The sequence below is a fragment of the Stenella coeruleoalba genome (assembly GCF_951394435.1).
Source record: "Stenella coeruleoalba genome assembly, chromosome: 8".
In the NCBI taxonomy this organism is placed as follows: Eukaryota; Metazoa; Chordata; class Mammalia; order Artiodactyla; family Delphinidae; genus Stenella; species Stenella coeruleoalba.
The window spans coordinates 77,983,084-78,001,918 of NC_137154.1; the positions used below are offsets into that span (position 1 = coordinate 77,983,084).

An 18,835-nucleotide genomic window follows, 5' to 3' on the forward strand; every position below is an offset into this window, starting at 1 on the left:
TGTGAAGAATTTTAAACCACTGATTCTCAAACTTGCCGGAGCGTTGGAACCACGTGAGGATTTTTGGAAAACGGCGATGCCTGTGTCCCATCAGAGAAGTTCTGATGTAATGTTCCGGGGCATAGCCTAAAACTGGGGAGTTTTAGAAACTCCCCAGGTGATTCTAACGTGCAGTCAAGTTTGAGAACCATTGTCCAGATTTAAACCTAAAATGTTCCTCCGTTTCTATATGTACATTCACCATTCCACAGTTTTTGAAATTAGATTACTCAGAACTTGATATATTGATAGATAATATGTTATTGATTAAACAGAGTTCCATATATACCTATATATGGCATGGTCTGGCACAATATTTCTTTGATTATACATCTAATTTCCCCTGGCACACATATGCATTATTCTTTTTGAGTTGAAAATGTGGCCCCGTCCTGCCTGTGTTGCCAGATTGGCATTGACAGTAGTGTGTCTATTAAAGCTGTCTAACTTTCATGTACTGGGACCCTGACTCATTAAAATCAATAATTTTCATGACTCTCAGAGAGAGGGCTAGGTAGCATTGGTGCTTAAATCTTTGTCCTACCACCTGAGAAGCAGATTTTGCTGTCTGAGAGTAGGATACTGGTCACTGTAAACTTTGCTAAATATCCAATTTAACCTTAATTTTTAAAGTGTACTTATGTTGAAATGTGCTGAATAAGAATGAGAATTCTATCAGAATATAAGGCCACTGCTTCTAGGTTTCATCCCATTCCTGCTATGTCCCCTTACTGAATTAAGTAATTTAGTTGACCTCCTTTGTCTATTGAAGGCCAAGTATGTGCCCAGGATACCATATGTTTCTCTCCATTTCTCTCATCAAATTGGTGGATGCTTAGATGCTTGGATACTACTAGACTGAAAATACTAAGAAGGTAAGGACAGTATTTTTTTAATTACTATATTCCCACTATCTTACACATGCTTAAAATGTAGAATACTATAAAAATGTGGTGAATGAATGGATAAATAAATGAAAGAGCGAATATAAACAGTATTTTTCTGGCATTAACAAAGTTTTCCAAAATACAGGTAACATAATAAATAATATGTTATTTATTACATATTATATGTAAATAATAAATCATAAATAAATATGATTTATTTAGGAAAATAATAAATTTTCATAATTTTATGAAATTTAATAAATTTATAAAATCATAAAATTATAAAATGAAATTTATAATTTTATTCATAATATTATGAAAATTTATATTTTCATAATATTATGAAAATAATAAATCATAATGTCAACAAAATGTAAGAAATAAACTGATTTCCAGATTCATAGGCCGAGGAAATTCTATTTATTTTGAGATTTGAAATGACTATACTGTAATGTTATTCTATACGTTGGATTTTGAGATTTCCTCAGGATGGCAAATATATATTAGTGGAAGATAAATATTCCTAGTGATGGGAAACAGAAAACAAGACTTAGAATGAGACAGTCAGGATTTATTTGTATTGATTTATTTTTATTTTTAAAATTTTTATAGGAGTATAGTTGATTTACAATGTTGTGTTAGTTTCAGGTGTACAGCAAAGTGAATCAGTTATGCATATACATATATCCACTCTTTTTTAGATTCTTTTCCCATATAGGCCATTACAGAGTATTGAGTAGAGCTCCCCGTGCTGCACAGTAGGCCCTTATTAGTTATCTATGTTATATATAGTAGTGTGTATATGTCAATCCCAATCTCCCAATTTATCCCTCCCACACACTTACCCCCTGGTAACCATAAGTTTGTTTTCTACATCTGTAACTCTATTTCTGTTTTGTAGATAAGTTCATTTGTTCCCTTTTTTTAGATTCCACATATATGCGGTATCATATGATATTTGTCTTTCATGAGACAGGATTTAAATAGGCATATATATAAAATCACTTAGCATTAGGTGATATAAACATCATGCACTGACAAAAGCAAAACCGATTTGCATTTGAAAGAGTAACACACATGATTGAGAATTCACATTTCTAGAAATAGAATGATACATATACTCTGTAAGAAAGAAGAAAAAGAAACTGAATAAAGAAGGAAACAAAGAAAAGAAGAAACCAAGAAAGAAAAACAAAGAAAATACCTTGGTGTATGGTCATGGGATAAATGATGATTGAAATGTGAAAAAATTGCATAAACTGTAATGTGCTAAATTCCATGAAACTGGGAGTTCACTTCTTTCAGATACTCAGGGCAAGTGAAAATCTCTCAAATGAGTTAGGGGGGAGGCTGATTTGCTCTAACAAAGACTGTGACTCAGAGGCTGTTTTTCTTTTTTCTTTCTTTTTTTTAGCGGGGGCTGCCCTGAGTGGCATGCGGGATCTTAGTACCCTGACCAAGGATGGAACACTGAAGTGGAAGAGGACCGCCAGGGAAGTCCCCAGAGGCTGTTTTTCTTTCACGTGTCCGTTCATATATAACAGGTAATCAAGAGGAAGATTGATATCTTCAATAACTGGCTTTTTTCTAAGTGCACAAAAAAGAGCTTATTGATGCCATCTCTTAGCCATCCTGAGAAAATATCCTGAGCAAGGGGATCTAAGTGTAAGAAAATAATGTACTGTGTTCCAAAGCAGTTGTGTTTCCACCCTATTGGGTCAAGATTAGGCACATGACACACCAAGCTTCAAAACTTATCTGGAAGTGCTGGATGTACATTAAAAGCTCTTGTTTGTTTGGTTTGGTTTGGTTTAGAAGACAAAAATTCAACGACAGGAACAGCAGAAGAAATATACATGAGGTTATGTTCCATGAAAATAAACTGATCTTCAACAAGAACGATGTCATAGTGTTCTGGGTTAGAACCAGGAATGAGTTCTCCAGAAGAGTAAACTGTGCTTTTCACCATCGTCAAGATGTCGAGTGTTTACCTGTTCAGCATCTGGCTCCTAAGGGTCATGGACAAGGAATATCTACTTATCTTTGAATCTCTGAAATAGAAGACTGAGTCAGAATTGATTCTCCAAATTTGGAAATACTTATCAGAAATGTGCCCTTATTCTGTCCATCTATATTACCTAGCTTTCATAGAACACGTTCTCTCTACTCTTCTCCCCTGTTTCATGTAGCCCTTCATTAACTAACAAATTTCTTTATCAGCTTCTTTTGACAAACTGCATCTCTCCAGGTGATCTCAGATTGTATAATTTTACTTTATTTGCTTTCAACTCATCACTTCGTTCCATTTCCACCTAAAATTCCTGAGTGCTTTCTGTTGACACTCAAATTTCAGTGAGCAACAGTCATTACACCTTGAATTTCATAAGCTTAATTTTGCCCCTTTTCAAAGAAAGTTTTCTAGCTAATATTCTTCTTATTTAGTTTGCATTTAGTTGTACATACTGGCAGAATTAGCTACTATGGGCCTTTGGACTTGTCTTTGATTGGAAGGTGAGGAAAATGTGTACTGGATACATTTTCTTAGTTATAATATCAAGAATTACTTATTCTAAAGACATTTCTACATCTTTCAGTTTTGATGACCTTTATTAGAATTAATGTCATCTGGGTCATATTTACAATTGAATAATGAAATCAAGGTGAGACCACTGGGAACATTGCCAGTTAAACCCATCATGTGAGTCTTCTCATCCCCAGAAGAGGTTATTTATTTATTTAGCTGGTCACTTTTGTTTTCTTGTTTTGTGTCAGAGATTTTTCAAAAGAGGATTCTTCAAAAAAAAAAAATTATTCAGAGAAGATTATCGATGGAAATAAAAAGACTGATACAGAAAATTCAGCATATGTGTAGTTTAAAAAGGTAGATAAACATGTAAAACAGAGAATGTATAAAGTGAGAAGAGAACATGGCCCATGATAAATTCCTGGGAAAGCTATAATTTTAAAGAAACATTAAGGAAAATGAGAGGAATAATGGCAAAATAAAGGAAATAAATGTTACTTGGAAAGCATAAACTGAGTGCTTACCATGTGACCTCGATTTTACCAGCACCATATAGTTGACCTTTATCACTGCAGCTAAAGATACTAAGAATTAGCGGAGATGACTGCCCAGGTTCTCCTCCTGTTGGCTTTCCTTTGATTCCTTGCTAGTGACTAAGGATTCAAGATTATGTTAAATATAGTTCCTGTTATTAGATAATGAAAAATGCAGAAAATATGATTTTCGTCCCCAGCTCAACTCCTGATGTGTGATTTTGGTCAAATTTCTTCATATCTCTTTGATATTTTATTATATTTTTTAAACATTTTATCTCTTAATTTTCTATCTTTTTTATAAGATTTAATTTCTGTTCACCTAAAACATTTGTCTTTTAGAGCATGAAAACTTTCAAACTTCGGGGGACTCTGAATTGTACAAGCATGCCACTGTTTTAAAGGGAAGGGCTTAAGTTTATTGTTTTCTTACTAGAGAAAATCATAAGGAAATAGAGACTTGTTGCTATGTGGAAAGGAGATTAGTAGCAATTGTTTCCTTCAATCCCATTTGAGGAAAAGCATCATTCACTCTGTGTTACTTTATCTGCAGCCACGAGGAATTCTTCCTATGTGAGTTTCTCCCCTCACCGATGGTTCATTTCCAAGATACCTGGGAAACATCCACAACTAACCTGCATTAACATAATCCTTTTAAGTAGAAAGATCACATTTACTGAAAGGAAGCAGCCTGTAAAAATCAAAAAAGAATGATGAAGAAAAATTTGTCTGATTTGTAGAGCCTTGTACTTGGAAGATCAGCACAGTTTCTAGAGAGTTAGAGTCCAGGGAAGCTTCTCATATGGAGTGAAGGAACCATTGCCTCAGTAAATGTTCAGACTAATCTGACATCATTTCTCAACAATTCTGTAGTAACATTGTTCTTCATCAACCAGGTAAAAACATACCATAGAGTCTATTATTCCCCTCAACATCCTATCCTTGAGCGCAAATCTGTAATTCTGTATATATCAAAAAGTGTGTCTTTTTTTAGGCAATGTGTGGCCGGACTGTAGAACTATTTTTTTTTTTTTTGTATTTCTCTTCCATATTATTATTTATTTGTTTATATGTTTATATTCTTATAAGCAAGTTTTCCACTATCCTCTGTGTTACTGCCTTACATGCTCTAGATTTTAGGCACAACTTTAGGAATCAGTTAGCATATCTATATAAACTACTTTATGGATCTTATTGTCAATGAAAATTCAATTAACAATCAAGGTAAGGGAAAAAAAGAGCATTTTACTCAAGCCAAACTGAGGAGTATAACCCAGGAGACAGACCCTCAGGGGCTCTGAGAACTATTCCACCTGTTAGAAATGGAAGGAACAGTCACATAACTTTTCAGGACAAAGGGATCATACATCAAAATGACATATTGATATTTTATATAAAGTTCACCAAAGATACACAGTCCAGGTAACTCATACAAAGTTAGCAGCAAGTCGTTATGATCCCTTACAGAGTTGAGAAAGAATGTTCTTCTTCAAGAAGTTACATTGCCAACATTAGAAGAAAGGGAAGCAAAGGATCTTTATGCTCGAGTGGGCACCCCCATGTTTGAGGAGGTCTAGTTAGTGTGGAATGCAGATGCACACTGCACATGAGGGAGGGAGAGAGGAGGCCCAAACAAACACAGGAAGAGAATTTTATGTTTAAATTTTCTTGTCATACCTAAAAATACAAATATTATTTCATCATTATCAACGTCTCATCTACTTTTTTCCATCAACTAGTGCAGTGGATTCAAATGGGGGTGATTTTTTCTTTCCGAGGGCAATTGTTGATATGTGGAAAAATTTTTGGTTGTCACAATTGGAAGTTACCATTGATATTTCATGGGTAGAGACCAAGGATTCTGCTAAACATCCTACAAGGCAGACCTACAAGAAAGAAAAAACCAGTCCCAACTGTCAATTGTTCTGATGTTGAAGAAGCCCTGAACTAGAAAATCTTGATATAGATGAATAGTAAGACTTTTAATCAGCCAATAACAGGAGAGAACAGGCAGGAATAAATGGAAAGCTAAGAATGAAAATAAAATGTTGTCGGTCTAAGATTTATATGGGATTCCCTGCAATCACTCTAGATGATTAAATTCATATCTACTAGCAAATAGTATTTTTACTTGGAATTTTGTCACTGTGATTTGAGACTTTCTGCCTTTCAATCTGTAAACATATTTTCAATACTGTGAATAATACATCTGAATACATTCCTTGATTATTTTGTTGCTTATTTATTAATACTTGTTTTAGGTACTGAGGAGTAGCCATGAACAAGACAGACATCATGCCTACTCTTATGAAGGCTATAGTCAGGGAGCAAGGAACTGAATAAATGCTCCAGGAATTGTAGTTAAAATTTGGGTCAGTGAATGAAAGGGGAAAAAAGGGAGTATATTAAAGGAATATAAAATGAAGTATAAACTTAGGCTAGTGTAAAGGAGTGGCATTTGAAGACAGACTTGAAAGGTAAATAGGGTGGGGTAGGTGGAGATCCTGAGGTGGGAACAAGGTCAGGTACAGGACCTAGAGGAAGACTAGAAGGACCGGAACAGATCACCACATTCACCTATTCTTCCTCACTATGGATCAGTTTTAGAAGATTCCACACTACAGAACCACACACCATCAGGGAATCTTAGATCTCGGGAAAGGAACAGGATTTTCTTGAGCATGGCTAATTTTCAGGTAGCTTGGCATCTTGCATCAGAATTTGGATGTAGTGATGCTCGCTGCCTGCTGATTCCAATGTACTGCATCTTCCTTCTTTGTCCAGAGTCAGGAAACCTGTATCCAATGGAAAAGACTTTTTGCACTTGTAGATTTTAGAAACAAAGACTCTTTCTCAAAATGAAGGCTTTATAGAGCCTTGAGCATAATAATGTATCACCCCAATAATTTTAATTAACTTTATCACCCAGCCATTGGATACAAGTTCCATAAAGGCAGGTATGTTGCAGGATTTTCTTCATAGCTCTGTCACTGCTAATTAGGTCTGTACCTGACACTCAGTAAAGACAGGGTTAATCATCATTATGATCATAATATCCTTTTTTAAAAAATATTTAATTTACTTATTTCGTTGTGACAGTTCTTAATTGTGGCTCACTGGGTCCTTAGTTGTGGCATGCGCACTCTTATTTGGGGCATGCATGTGGGGCCTAGTTCCCTGACCAGGGATCAAAGCTGGGCCCCCTTGATTGGGAGCATGGAGTCTTAACCACTGTGCCACCAGGGAAGTCCTGATTGTAATATCCTTTTAATCTCTTGGCTGTACCATCCTCCAGCTCTCTACGTGCTCGCACAGACATCACTCACCCAGTATTCCTCAGCAGCCTCTTCACTGGAACAGTGCCTGTGAGCCCTGTGCTCCTGACTTTGAGAGCAGACCAAACAGAGCAAGCTCTTGTTGGCTTCACAGAAGATCTTCTTTGTCTACTTATGGGTCCCACACATATGTCCCTCAGAGTTCAGGAATTGCCCGAGATTTGCTTTTCTGGCAATGGACACCAGATTCTTCAGAAGAAAATTGGTTTTGAGGTTTGTCTGCTGTGATCGTTGCCTGCACACTGGGCAACTGGCAGGGTCATCAGCTTGCTCCCAGAAAAGACAGAGACAGGACCTATAGAAGCTGTGTCCACAGTCTATGGTGACTGGGTCTAGAAGGTAATTCAGGCACACGAGGCAGGTGAGCTCTTTCTGGAAGGCTTCTGGGATGTCTGAGTCCATTTTTCTGAGGGAAGGAAATCAGGAGTTTATTCCTCTATCCCAAAGACAAAAAAGGCCCAAGGAATATCAGACACAGATTGTCACTGAATAATACACTGCTTTAGGAAGGATTTTTCATTTGACAAATGGAAAACTGAGACACAAAGAGAACTCTCAAGAGCTACAGAAAATTTTCCTAGCTGCCAAACCAACACAACTTCTTGCCTTCCTTTCCCTACCTAAAGGAGAACCTCAGGTTTGTTGAGATCTTATTTTCCTCTAGATAACATGAGCCACAGGAGTTTGACCTAATTTATAGCTCTGTGTGGTGGGTCCTGATTGCCCTAAACAATCAATCATGATGCTCAATGCCAGTCATTGATTTAGCGCCGCATACTTGACTAAGCTTGTATTTTTATTATTTCGTATAATTGTCAGGCATTTTTCTTTGCATGTCCTTTTTTATCTCATTCTGAATCTAGATCCACAAACATTGTTTTTCTTTGCAAAACACTTTCTGAATAATTCAGAGATAATGAAGAGGACCCTAAACATTGTCAGATTGGATCCTATTCTAACCAGAAGCAACTTACATGGATATACTAATCGGTTGAGTTTGCCTTCCTGTCTTATCTGTAGCACACTCATCAATCAAACCAAAAATGAAAGAGAATGGATATATCTTCCCAGTCTTTAAAACTGTTATCAAGCACCCCTTTCACTTTGTGGTAAGATGCAGTTTGCATGTAATGGTAATAATCAGCGCCAAAAAACAAATCATGCTTTTTAAAACTGATTTTGCTAAATTATTGGGTCCTAGTGTCTGTACTAGTTAAGTAAAGAGGTTCCTCAACTTTCTTATATTTCTGCATGTACGCAAGTGTCACTTTTCTCTTGCCCAATCATTTCTTAGTTTCTTTAAAATTTCAGTCAGAATAACCCACATTTCTGAAGAGACAAAGTTTACTTCACTTTAAAACAATATTTTCTCCCAGATTATTGCATGCATTACCTAGTTCTCTTGTGTACAATATTATGTCTCCTGTGTATACAGGTACACTCCACTTTTAAAGTAGACTGTAGTAGGTACTGCACCTGAAGTCAAATAGTCCTAAACATTATTTTTAGGCTCTACGTCAAACACAAACAGATAAGATATCAGACAACCACTTTCTGAGTCTTTGTAATGCATAGGAATAACTAAGAGATGAACAAAATCAGATAACTAAAACTAATCACCATATTATTTCCAACATGTGTGCCAAGACAAGATGGCAATACAGAAATACAGTCATTTCACTAAGTTGGCACACAAGATTATTTCAATGAAGCAGCCTCAATTTTCTGTTAACATTAGGAAATTGTGCTTTTTTCCCCTCAGGAGAGTCCCATGAACTGCTCTATGGTGAATTGTGTACTCACTGAAAGTGCTGTAGAAACAATCCTCGCTGGAGAAGTAATAAGGCAATGTTCGCTCGGGGATCAAGGCTTCCAAGGGTGGTGGTGGTAGCTCTCAGAAGTCTCCAGAGCCAGGTGAGCTCCAAACACTGGCTCTCAGTTCTGGAGAAGAATGAGTTTGGCTCCTTTAGTGTCCTTACATTGAGCTCCGAACCACACCCGCTTTTTCCAAGTGATTGCATTTCACCAGTCTTCTAATAGGGTTAATATGGATGATGAGAGTTCCTGAAACCTAGGACAAGACTGCTTTAACACCTTGGATAATCTTCATAAACCCATCTCTGCAAACATCTTCTCACCAAGAACCACTGATTATACCACAAAGCCACCCTCAAATGGGCCTTCATATGTGTTTCTAGATATCATGGATTTTTATTTTTAACTTACCAAAGAAGTTGGAAAGATGATTTCATCACTTAGAGAGTTTAGCAAATGTCTTGGAAAACTTGGAGATCTGATCAAGCTCCCTAGTGTCTCCCAGCAACAACAGGACAGGAGATTCTCTGCCTGGTGCTCCGCAACCCAGCTCAGGGGGGAGAGTAGAGAAAGGCCCCAGCACAGAGACCCCTTTGGGACAATGTCATTTATAGTTTGCTTTGGAACAAAACAGAAACAACAATAACCACAATGGGAAAACTAGGACAAAGAAACATTTTGAAGAAATAACACATACCCTTCCCTTCCTTTCCTGATATATTTCTCACTGAATAATCAACTTGAGAATGCAGAGTTTTTGGAAGGAGGGAGAATCATGACCCTGTCTTGAAGTCTTCCAAGATACATGTACCATATATATATATATATATATATATATATATATATGTTTCCCGTGGTTGATGCTCCTAAATCTTTATGAACATTATTTTAAAATGACCTTGAACTGCAAAAGCACAACCTCTCTCTCATGGGGGACCACAATTGTCACAAGCATTCCCAAGGTCATTATTTTTCAATTCTTAACCAATTTCCCTAGCACCCTTCTTTTCTAAGTGAAGTATGGCAATATAGGTTAATTACTACAATAATAATTTGTGTTCCCAATTAGTCATAAAGTGGTTTTGGGAATGCTGACATGAAAGTGATTTTATTTTATTTCTCTGTTTTTCTATATTTTACATATTGCAGCAGTCACTAAAATCAGAGCACCAGATGCAAATGTACAGTTTCCTCTTCAGGAGACACTGACACTCTGGACCTCCTCAGTGGAAGAGTTTGAAGACAGCACTAGCCCAGAGTTCCCTGGAGAGGATGACATTGGGCCTGTAAGTGTGTGTTTAATTAGGAGCCTGCCCCTCTAGCAGCAGCTAGGAAGACACATAAGTGTAAGCTCTCTAGTTTAAAATCACGATAAAAGACTTGACTTATGTCTGCAAAACTGCTTCATGGTATCACTTGGATTAGTTTAGTGCCTGATTGAATAATCAGAGGTGTGTGCATGCTCAAACATGCTGCTGCCCTCACTTCCCCCTTTGTGGTCTAGCCCGGCCAAGTTGGCATGTCAAGAAGCCATCATGAGGTTATATGCTGCAAAAGTTATCAAACATAAAAATAAGTCTCCTTGGTCTATTTTATTATTCAAGACCACCCACAGAATGAATGCCCTAGATATATTGATACATTCTGGAACTCAATAAGTTGATCATATTACTACACATTTCTGATTGCAAAGGTAAGAAACTCACATTTTGGCTTCTAAGTTTACTGTCTGTGAGCTTGACTGACATCAGTGAATTTCTATTTTTAATTTTATATTATTCAGTATTGTGAATTGTTTTGCAGTGTTTTTTTGTTGTCATGTGGAATCAGCTCTTTTAGAATATTGATAAAAATCCATTGGTTGAAAACATACAAGAGATCATAGACTAAGTCAGTAATTACTAGCTATTGTCACTAACGTAACAGGTTAATAATATGTAGTATATTTTGTTCAGTGATATCCAGCATTTCAGAAATTTTGATTGATTTCTATTGATTTAGCTATTGAAAATGCAGCATAATACATTCTTTTGTACATATATCCTTGTTTGTGAGAATTTCTATTGGAAAGAATGCTCAAGATGATTTGCTGAGTTAAAAGGATATGTGGATATAAGCTTTTTTTTTTTTTTTTTTTTGCGGTACGCAAGCATCTGGAATCTTCCTGGACCGGGGCACGAACCCGAGTCCCTGCATCGGCAGGCGTACTCTCAATTACTGCGCCACCAGGGAAGCCCGGCTCTGGTGATTTCTAAAAGAAAGAAAAAAGTCATAGCTGAAGATCCTCTTTTTGTTTTAACACACCCAAGTAAATTAACTCACAGACCAGGAACATGGCAGCGAGGCTGCAGAGGCAGGGAGGACAATAGGGTAGGTATTCATCAACTTTCTATATAATTCTCCCAGCTTATGATGAAATTTGTGGCTTTTGTTTAAGCATGCTAATGTACCTCTATCCCTCTAGTGCCTGATGCATGCCCCGTGTAAGAATACTGCCTCGTTTCTTATATCGCACGTTACTTTATTATATTACACGTGCATATTAAAACACTGACCAAAGTGAGGCTATTTATAACATTTGCCATCTGCAGCCCTCAAATTCATCAAATGAGGGATAGAAGTTACAAGAACAATTCCAATAGGTCTTCTGCACTCTTTGGAAATTTGTGGCAAGGAGCTAATATGTTACCTAAATTAATAGGTAAAATAAACTTTATGTAACATTTAGATATGCTAACCAACCAAAAGTTAGATGTCACAGGTTAGTTTCCCTGGGAAGCAGATTCTGAGAAGCAGATTAACTTGCAAAATGTTTAGTAAAAAGTACCCTTGGGATCCACACCTATGGGCCTGTGGAAGGAAGGAGATGGAAACAGGATGGGGTAGGGAGAAATGGATATGCAAGGTAAACTTAACAACAGTCTCAGCTGACCCCATGGGGAGCTCTGTAGTTATAAGGATCCCAGCATTGTCTCAGCTTGGGTCAACACAGCCAGATCTTCATGCCCTGACATGTACTAGAGATTTCATGTGGGCCACCCCGCAAAGAGCGTGTGTTTGGGCAAGGTGGCGCCATAGCTGGGATGATCTCTGAAGGGGCTTGTGATTCACGGTCACGACTGACAACCCTCTCAGCTGTCAGGGTATTGAGTCCTTCACTGATGGGGCATCTGGAAAGCTCATCAAATGTCCACCCTCTAGGATGTCTGTGTGTCCAAGACTACAGCAGGTAATATAGAGAAGATTGATGCATAAATTATTTAAGATACGGTTCTCTCCCTTGAGTAGAGAGAAGAGACTATGTAACATGCCCATTCAAGAGGAAGTAGAGTATATTTGAGTCGGTTCAGACACTTGGGAGTTGTGTGAGCATAACTCTTCCATGGCTCAAATTTTTACTTGGAAATTGTAGGTAACAACTGTATTAGTTTTCTGCTGCTGTAACAAATTATACAAATTTAGCAACGTAAGATAACACACATTTATTATCTCACAGTTATCTAGGTCAAAAGCCCAGGTGGGCTTGGCAGGATACTGGGCTCCGGATCCCACCAGGTGGAAATCAAAGTGTCCACAAGCCTGAATTCCTTTCTAAAAGCTCTAAGGGAGAATGCATTCCTGCTCATTCAGGATATGGGCAGAATTCAGATTCTTACAGTTGTAGGACTAGGGTCTTCTTTCCTTTGCTGTCATTTGAGGGCTGCTCCCAGGTTGTAGACACCAGACATATTCTTGGCGTGTGGCCCCCCTTACTGTATCTTCAAAGATACTAACAGTGGGTCACGTCCCTTTCATGCTGTGGATCTCTCCTGCATCTTCTGTCACATCTCTGATTGCCTTTAGTGTCTTCTTTTTCCACTTTTAAGGGCTCATGTGATTAGACTGGGCCCAGCCAAATAATCCAGGATAACCCCTCTTTTTTAAGGTCCATCACCTTAATTTGCAAAATTCCTTTTGCCATGTAACATATTCATAGGTTCCAGGGATTAGGGTGGGGGCATCTTTGGGAGCCATTATTCTGCCTATCACAATGACTCATAATGATGTGTGAGGAGATACTTATAAATGTCTGTATATCTGACACAGAGTAAACCCACAGTAAATGAAGCTCACACCGGGAGTTTGGAAAAGAGATTGATTAATAAGCACTGGAATCATCAGTAAAAGCTTCATAGAGAATGGGGGCTGAGTCTTGAAGGATAAAGAGAATTTGGATAAAGGAAAGGATGGAGAAAAAGGCCATGATGTCCTGAGAATAATATAAAGAAAAGAACAAATGCAGCAAATTCTCGTAGCAAGAGGCAAGATTTAAAGACAAATAGTCCTGAATTCAAATGCTTGCTTTGCTTGTAATAAGATCTGTTATCTTAAGCAATTTAATAAACCTCTCTGGGCCTCAGTTTTCCCTTTTTAAAAAATTGTTTTTGTCTATTGACAACATTCTAGGACAAAAGCAAGACATTTTAGTATCCTCTCTTTGCTTCCTCAGTTTCACTGATTACAGAAAACCCACATTGTCTTTACAACCACATTTATAGCTATTCTGGGGGGATAAACAAATTCATCTCTAACCTACTTGTGTCATTGCAAAATACTGAGGTGAATAGCTCCTCAGGTTTCATAAGCAGACGAGGAGAAGGGCTAGGCAGCAGTTTTCAAACTTCCTCAATGCTTCAAACCATCAGTGGAAATTTTGGCGAGTGTATTTCCAATATATGAACAATATGTATATTCACCAAATATATACATTCATCAATATGTGTTCATACATTGGAAGTACATATTATACATATGTGATATTAACATATACATTTGTGTTAATATAAATATGAATAAACCTAAATCATGTTTTATTTTAATTTTAGATAAAATAATTATTAACAGAAGTGTTAAGAGATTCCTTTTACATTACAATTGATTGTCATGCATAATTCTTAAAGTGCCTTTGAATAGAGATCGCCTTGAGTTTAGTTCAGAATGCCACAGTGTGTTCATTCTGACAAGTCTGTCCCTGCCACACTTGCACTGTCTTCGTAACCTCAGAGAGCATCCTTCTTTTTTGACTTGTTCAAAGAACCATCCCAACAAGTACCTAAAAAACATATGTTTGGTCTCACAGTAAAAGATTGAACTGGGGTGGCTTCTACTTAATGTTGCATTAAGAAGTATGCAGATCAAGAGAAAATTTTCAAACAGCCTAAAACTGTTACTGATCAAGAATTCAGTGAAACTTGTTCAGGAAAATTCTGGAGATTAAGAAGGAAGGTAAAGTGTGCATTTCACTTGGGACAACTGCATGTGACTGAGGTGTCAGGGTCCCAGTCCTCAGGAACTGCCAGGTGGCCTCGTCGCTATACGGAAAAGAGCTCTTGGGAGCCTCCACCTGTGCTTTTTTCCTCCAAGAGGAGTGTTCTGACAGCTCAAGCTTCTTCTCTGAGGAAAAGACTGCCTCTTACCTCTGTTGCTTCTGATTGCCCTCTGTCCTCATGGATTATGCCTCTTACTTCAATATTAAGATCAACCCCCCCCCCCACACACAAGCAGTTCTTACTCCTCTACGGCTTAAAATTTTAAAAATTGCCTCACACATGTGGAAGCAACTTTTGTCCATTGACAGAGGAATAGATAAAGAAGATGTGGTACATATATACAGTGGAATATTACTCAGCCATAAAAAAGAATGAAATAATGCCATTTGCAGCCACATGGATGGACCTAGAGATTATCATACTAAGTGAAGTAAGTCACACAGAGAAAGACAAATATATGATATCACTTATATGCGGAATATTAAAAAATGATACAAATGAACTTATTTTCAAAACAGAAATAGACTCAGACATAGAAAAAACTTGCAGTTACCAAAGCGGAGGGAGGAAGGGATAAATTGGGAGTTTTGGGTTAAAATATGCACATTACTATATGTAAAATAGATAAACAACAAGGACCTACTGTATAGCATAGGGAACTATACGCAATACTTTGTAATAACCTATAATGGAAGAGAATGTAAAAAAAGAATATATATATTTTTATATCTATCTATCTATCTATCTATACAGCTGAACCACTTTGCCGTACACCTGAAACTAACACAACATTGTAAATCAACTATATGTATTTCAATAAAACTTTTAAAAAGAAGTGAGATTTGGATTCACATATATACACTATTGATACTATGTGTAAAATAGATAAGTAATGAGAACCTACTGTATAGCTCAGGGAACTCTACTCAGTATTCTGTGGTGACCTAAATGGGAAGGAAATCCAAAAAAAGGGGATATATGTATACCTACAGCAGATTCACTTTGCTGTACAGTAGAAACTAATACAGTGTAAAGCAACTATACTCCAATAAAAATTATTTTAAAAATAAGAAGTGAAAAAAAATTGCCTCGGGGCTTCCCTGGTGGCGCAGTGGTTGAGAGTCTGCCTGCCGATGCAGGGGACACGGGTTCGTGCCCCGGTCCAGGAAGATCCCACATGCCGCGGAGCGGGTAGGCCTGTGAGCCATGGCCACTGAGCCTGCGTGTCCGGAGCCTGTGCTCCGCAACGGGAGAGGCCACAACAGTGAGAGGCCCATGTACCGCAAAAAAAAAAAAAAAAAAAAAAAAATTGCCTCATGCACACCTTCCCTCTCTATCACAATACTAGTGAATAGGGTTAGATTTGTAGAACCTTGTTAGAGAAATTTAGATTTACTTTTTCTTGAAATGAATCACTGAGGATTTTGTTCTGAGAACTTTAAAGACTTTAGGAAGATGGTCTTGTCAGCTGGATTGGAAAAGCATAGGATATGGTGGCTGGGAATGATTGGGAGTGGGGAGAAGGGCTCAGAGCCAATAATCTAACCGTTGTGTGAGGAGATGCTTGCATGGGTCCCCCACCTATGTCTTTGTATGGAGTGATAAAAGAGAAAGTTTAATCAGGTGTTTACAATATTTATGATAGTTATTTGCAATGCACATTGGATGAGCACACTGCTAGATGCTATATAAAAACGGAAAATTAAAATTTGATCATAAATGTGTTCTTTCAGAACTTCCTCTTTTTTGTATTCTGATCTACTCTGGGGATTACAAAGGAGAAGTTCAAGTGAAATTAAATTATTAAGTAATACGTTATTAAGGAAGTCAGGGGCTGGGGGGATTCTGGCACATAGTTGAAAACTAACTATGTTCTGGTTTTAGTGCTGCTACCAATTGACTGTGTGATTTTTGGCACAACACTTAGATCTGTAGTTTCCTCAGCTTAAAAAAAAAAGTATTCAATAATACAAATTCCAAGAATCTTCTTGATCTAGAAAAGAATATGATTGTAGAAGAATAAAAAATGCTGAATTGGGGGAAATTTTCCTTCTTTCTTCTCTTTTTCAAGCATCATGCATCATTGTTCAACCACAGTTGATTTTTCTTCAACCGTGGTTGAAGAAATATATAAGTAACATATATGTACTTATATATTATTAATCTATAGCATATGTGATCCTATTTTCAAGTGTTTTTAAGAGGAAGTAGCATATAAGTAAATAGTCACTATATGACATTTTAACAGTAACTCAACATAAATAGAACCAACATTTAATAATAATCATTATTTCTTCATAAAAACACAAAATAATCAAAATTACATTTTCCTCTGGAAGTTGTACTGTTGCAATATTGTAAAAGAGCTAAGAGATTTCCAAGGTAAGAAAGCTAAGTGCCGTGTTGGTAATTTGAGGAAGTCCATGCATATGATACATATAGAGGACTCCTCAATTATCTGCTCTGATGGATAGAAGCATTAGCACAGAGAACCTAAAAACAATTATGTTACATCTAACTCTGAACTAAGCTTACAAAATTATGCATAAACATGACTGTATCTAATGTCTTGAGGACTAACAATACTTCAAATTAATACCTCAAATTGAATCATGAAATTTCAATGCAGGAGACACAGGAAGTGTCCAGTTTCACCATCAACGAGAGCTTTAAAGAGAATGAAAATTATCACCTCTGCTTCCAAGCAAAGAAATAGGTTAAAACTGACTAACCTATTTCTTCAAGTTTACTTTCTGTAGACAATTAATACTTTGATTTAAATAATAATTTTGGTGGATTGGAGTAAGCTTGGAATCAGAAGACCTATATTTATATATTGGCACCTACTTTTACTAGCTATGTGACATTGAGCGAGGCCACAAATCCTTGAACTTCAATGTGATCATCTGGGACATGAGATTAATAATAGAGTTATATCTACCTGTGTTCTTCAAATGAGTATGAATAAGACACAACAAAATGATTAACATGGAATTACTTTGTAAAGTAAGCTTATAATGATTTGATGAATTATTATAGATAAAATAAAAAATTATAACAATATAAATAATTATTATATCAAGCAACTTCATACTTCATGCAAACTTTCTGAACTAAACCAAATTTTTTAAATGACTCTACTTTCAAGTATAATATGATTTATCTGAAAAGACATATAAACAAGAAGACTTAGCATTCTTCCACTAACACCATGTGAGCTTGTATAAATCTCTAAAGCTCTCTGGAGTTGTTTCCTCAATTGATGAGGGATGGAGGATAGATAGTGCTGGGAGGAGTATAATTTTAAATACGGTGGTCATGGAAAGCCTCCCTGAGAAACTGACATTTTAGTAAAGACCTGAGGGAGGTTATGGAGGGAGACATGTGGATATTTGGGGGAAAGTGCTCCAAGTAAAGGCACAATAAAACTCTGTGTTGGAAGCATGCGTTGAGTGTGAACAACACCAAGGAAGACAGTGTGATTAATGAATGAGGCCTGAAAAGAGAAGGATAAGTTAGGTCTGAAGAAAAAAATGGTGGCCAGATCACGCAGGTCTGTTGGCCACTGTAAGGAGGATGGTGGGAAACCACTGTAGAGTTTAGGGTTCAAGGGTGACATTACCCAATCTGACCTAGCTGCTATGTTCAGAACAGACCACAGGAGGGAGGCAAGTGCTGAATCAGAGACACCAAAAGTAGAGTATTGTATTTACCCAGGAAACAGATCAAGGCCACCTGGAGGAGTTGGCCTTGGGAGAGGAATAATTAGATTATTTATACATTTTGAAGGTATAATTAACAGTATTGATTGATGGATTGAATATGTATGAGAAAACGAGAAAAGTCACTTGGGAAGGGGCGGTGACTCCAAGTTGCTTAAGCAACTGGAAGAAGAAGTTGACGTTAAATGAGATCAGGAAATGTACAGAAAGATCAGGTTTGGAGGAGATGGTATCAAGAGTCCAACTTAGGATATATTAAATTTGAGACGTCTATTAACTTTGCAAGTGAGGATGTCCAGTAGCAGTTGAATAGAATCTTAAGTTCGGGGGAAAGAACATTTGAACATCATCAAAATACAGATAATATTTAAAGCCATAAGAGTGGGTGATATCACCTTGGGAATGAGTGTTGATACAGAAGAGAAGGGATCTAAGAACCAAACCCCAGTGAACCCCAGTGGAGAGATGAGAAGAGTCAACAATGGGAGCTGGAAGAAACAACCAAGGGGAATAGGAGAACTGAGAGGGAAGCTTCCAGAAGCCAAGTGAAGAAAGTATTTCAAGGAAAGAATCATCCAAAACCCAATCAAAAAATGGACAGATGATCTAAATAGGCATTTCTCCAAAGAAGACATACAGATGGACAATAGGCACCTGAAAAGATGATCAAC

The 18,835-nt window shown here is 37.1% G+C and overlaps 1 long non-coding RNA gene across 1 annotated transcript; it reads left to right on the forward strand.

Annotated features, from left to right (window-relative positions):
• The first annotated feature begins 614 nt into the window (after positions 1 to 614).
• Positions 615 to 9,386, forward strand: LOC307190966. Its single transcript, XR_013829568.1, has 3 exons — positions 615 to 914; positions 2,341 to 2,470; positions 9,081 to 9,386. It is a non-coding gene; the product is annotated as an uncharacterized lncRNA (long non-coding RNA).
• Positions 9,387 to 18,835: the final 9,449 nt, after the last annotated feature.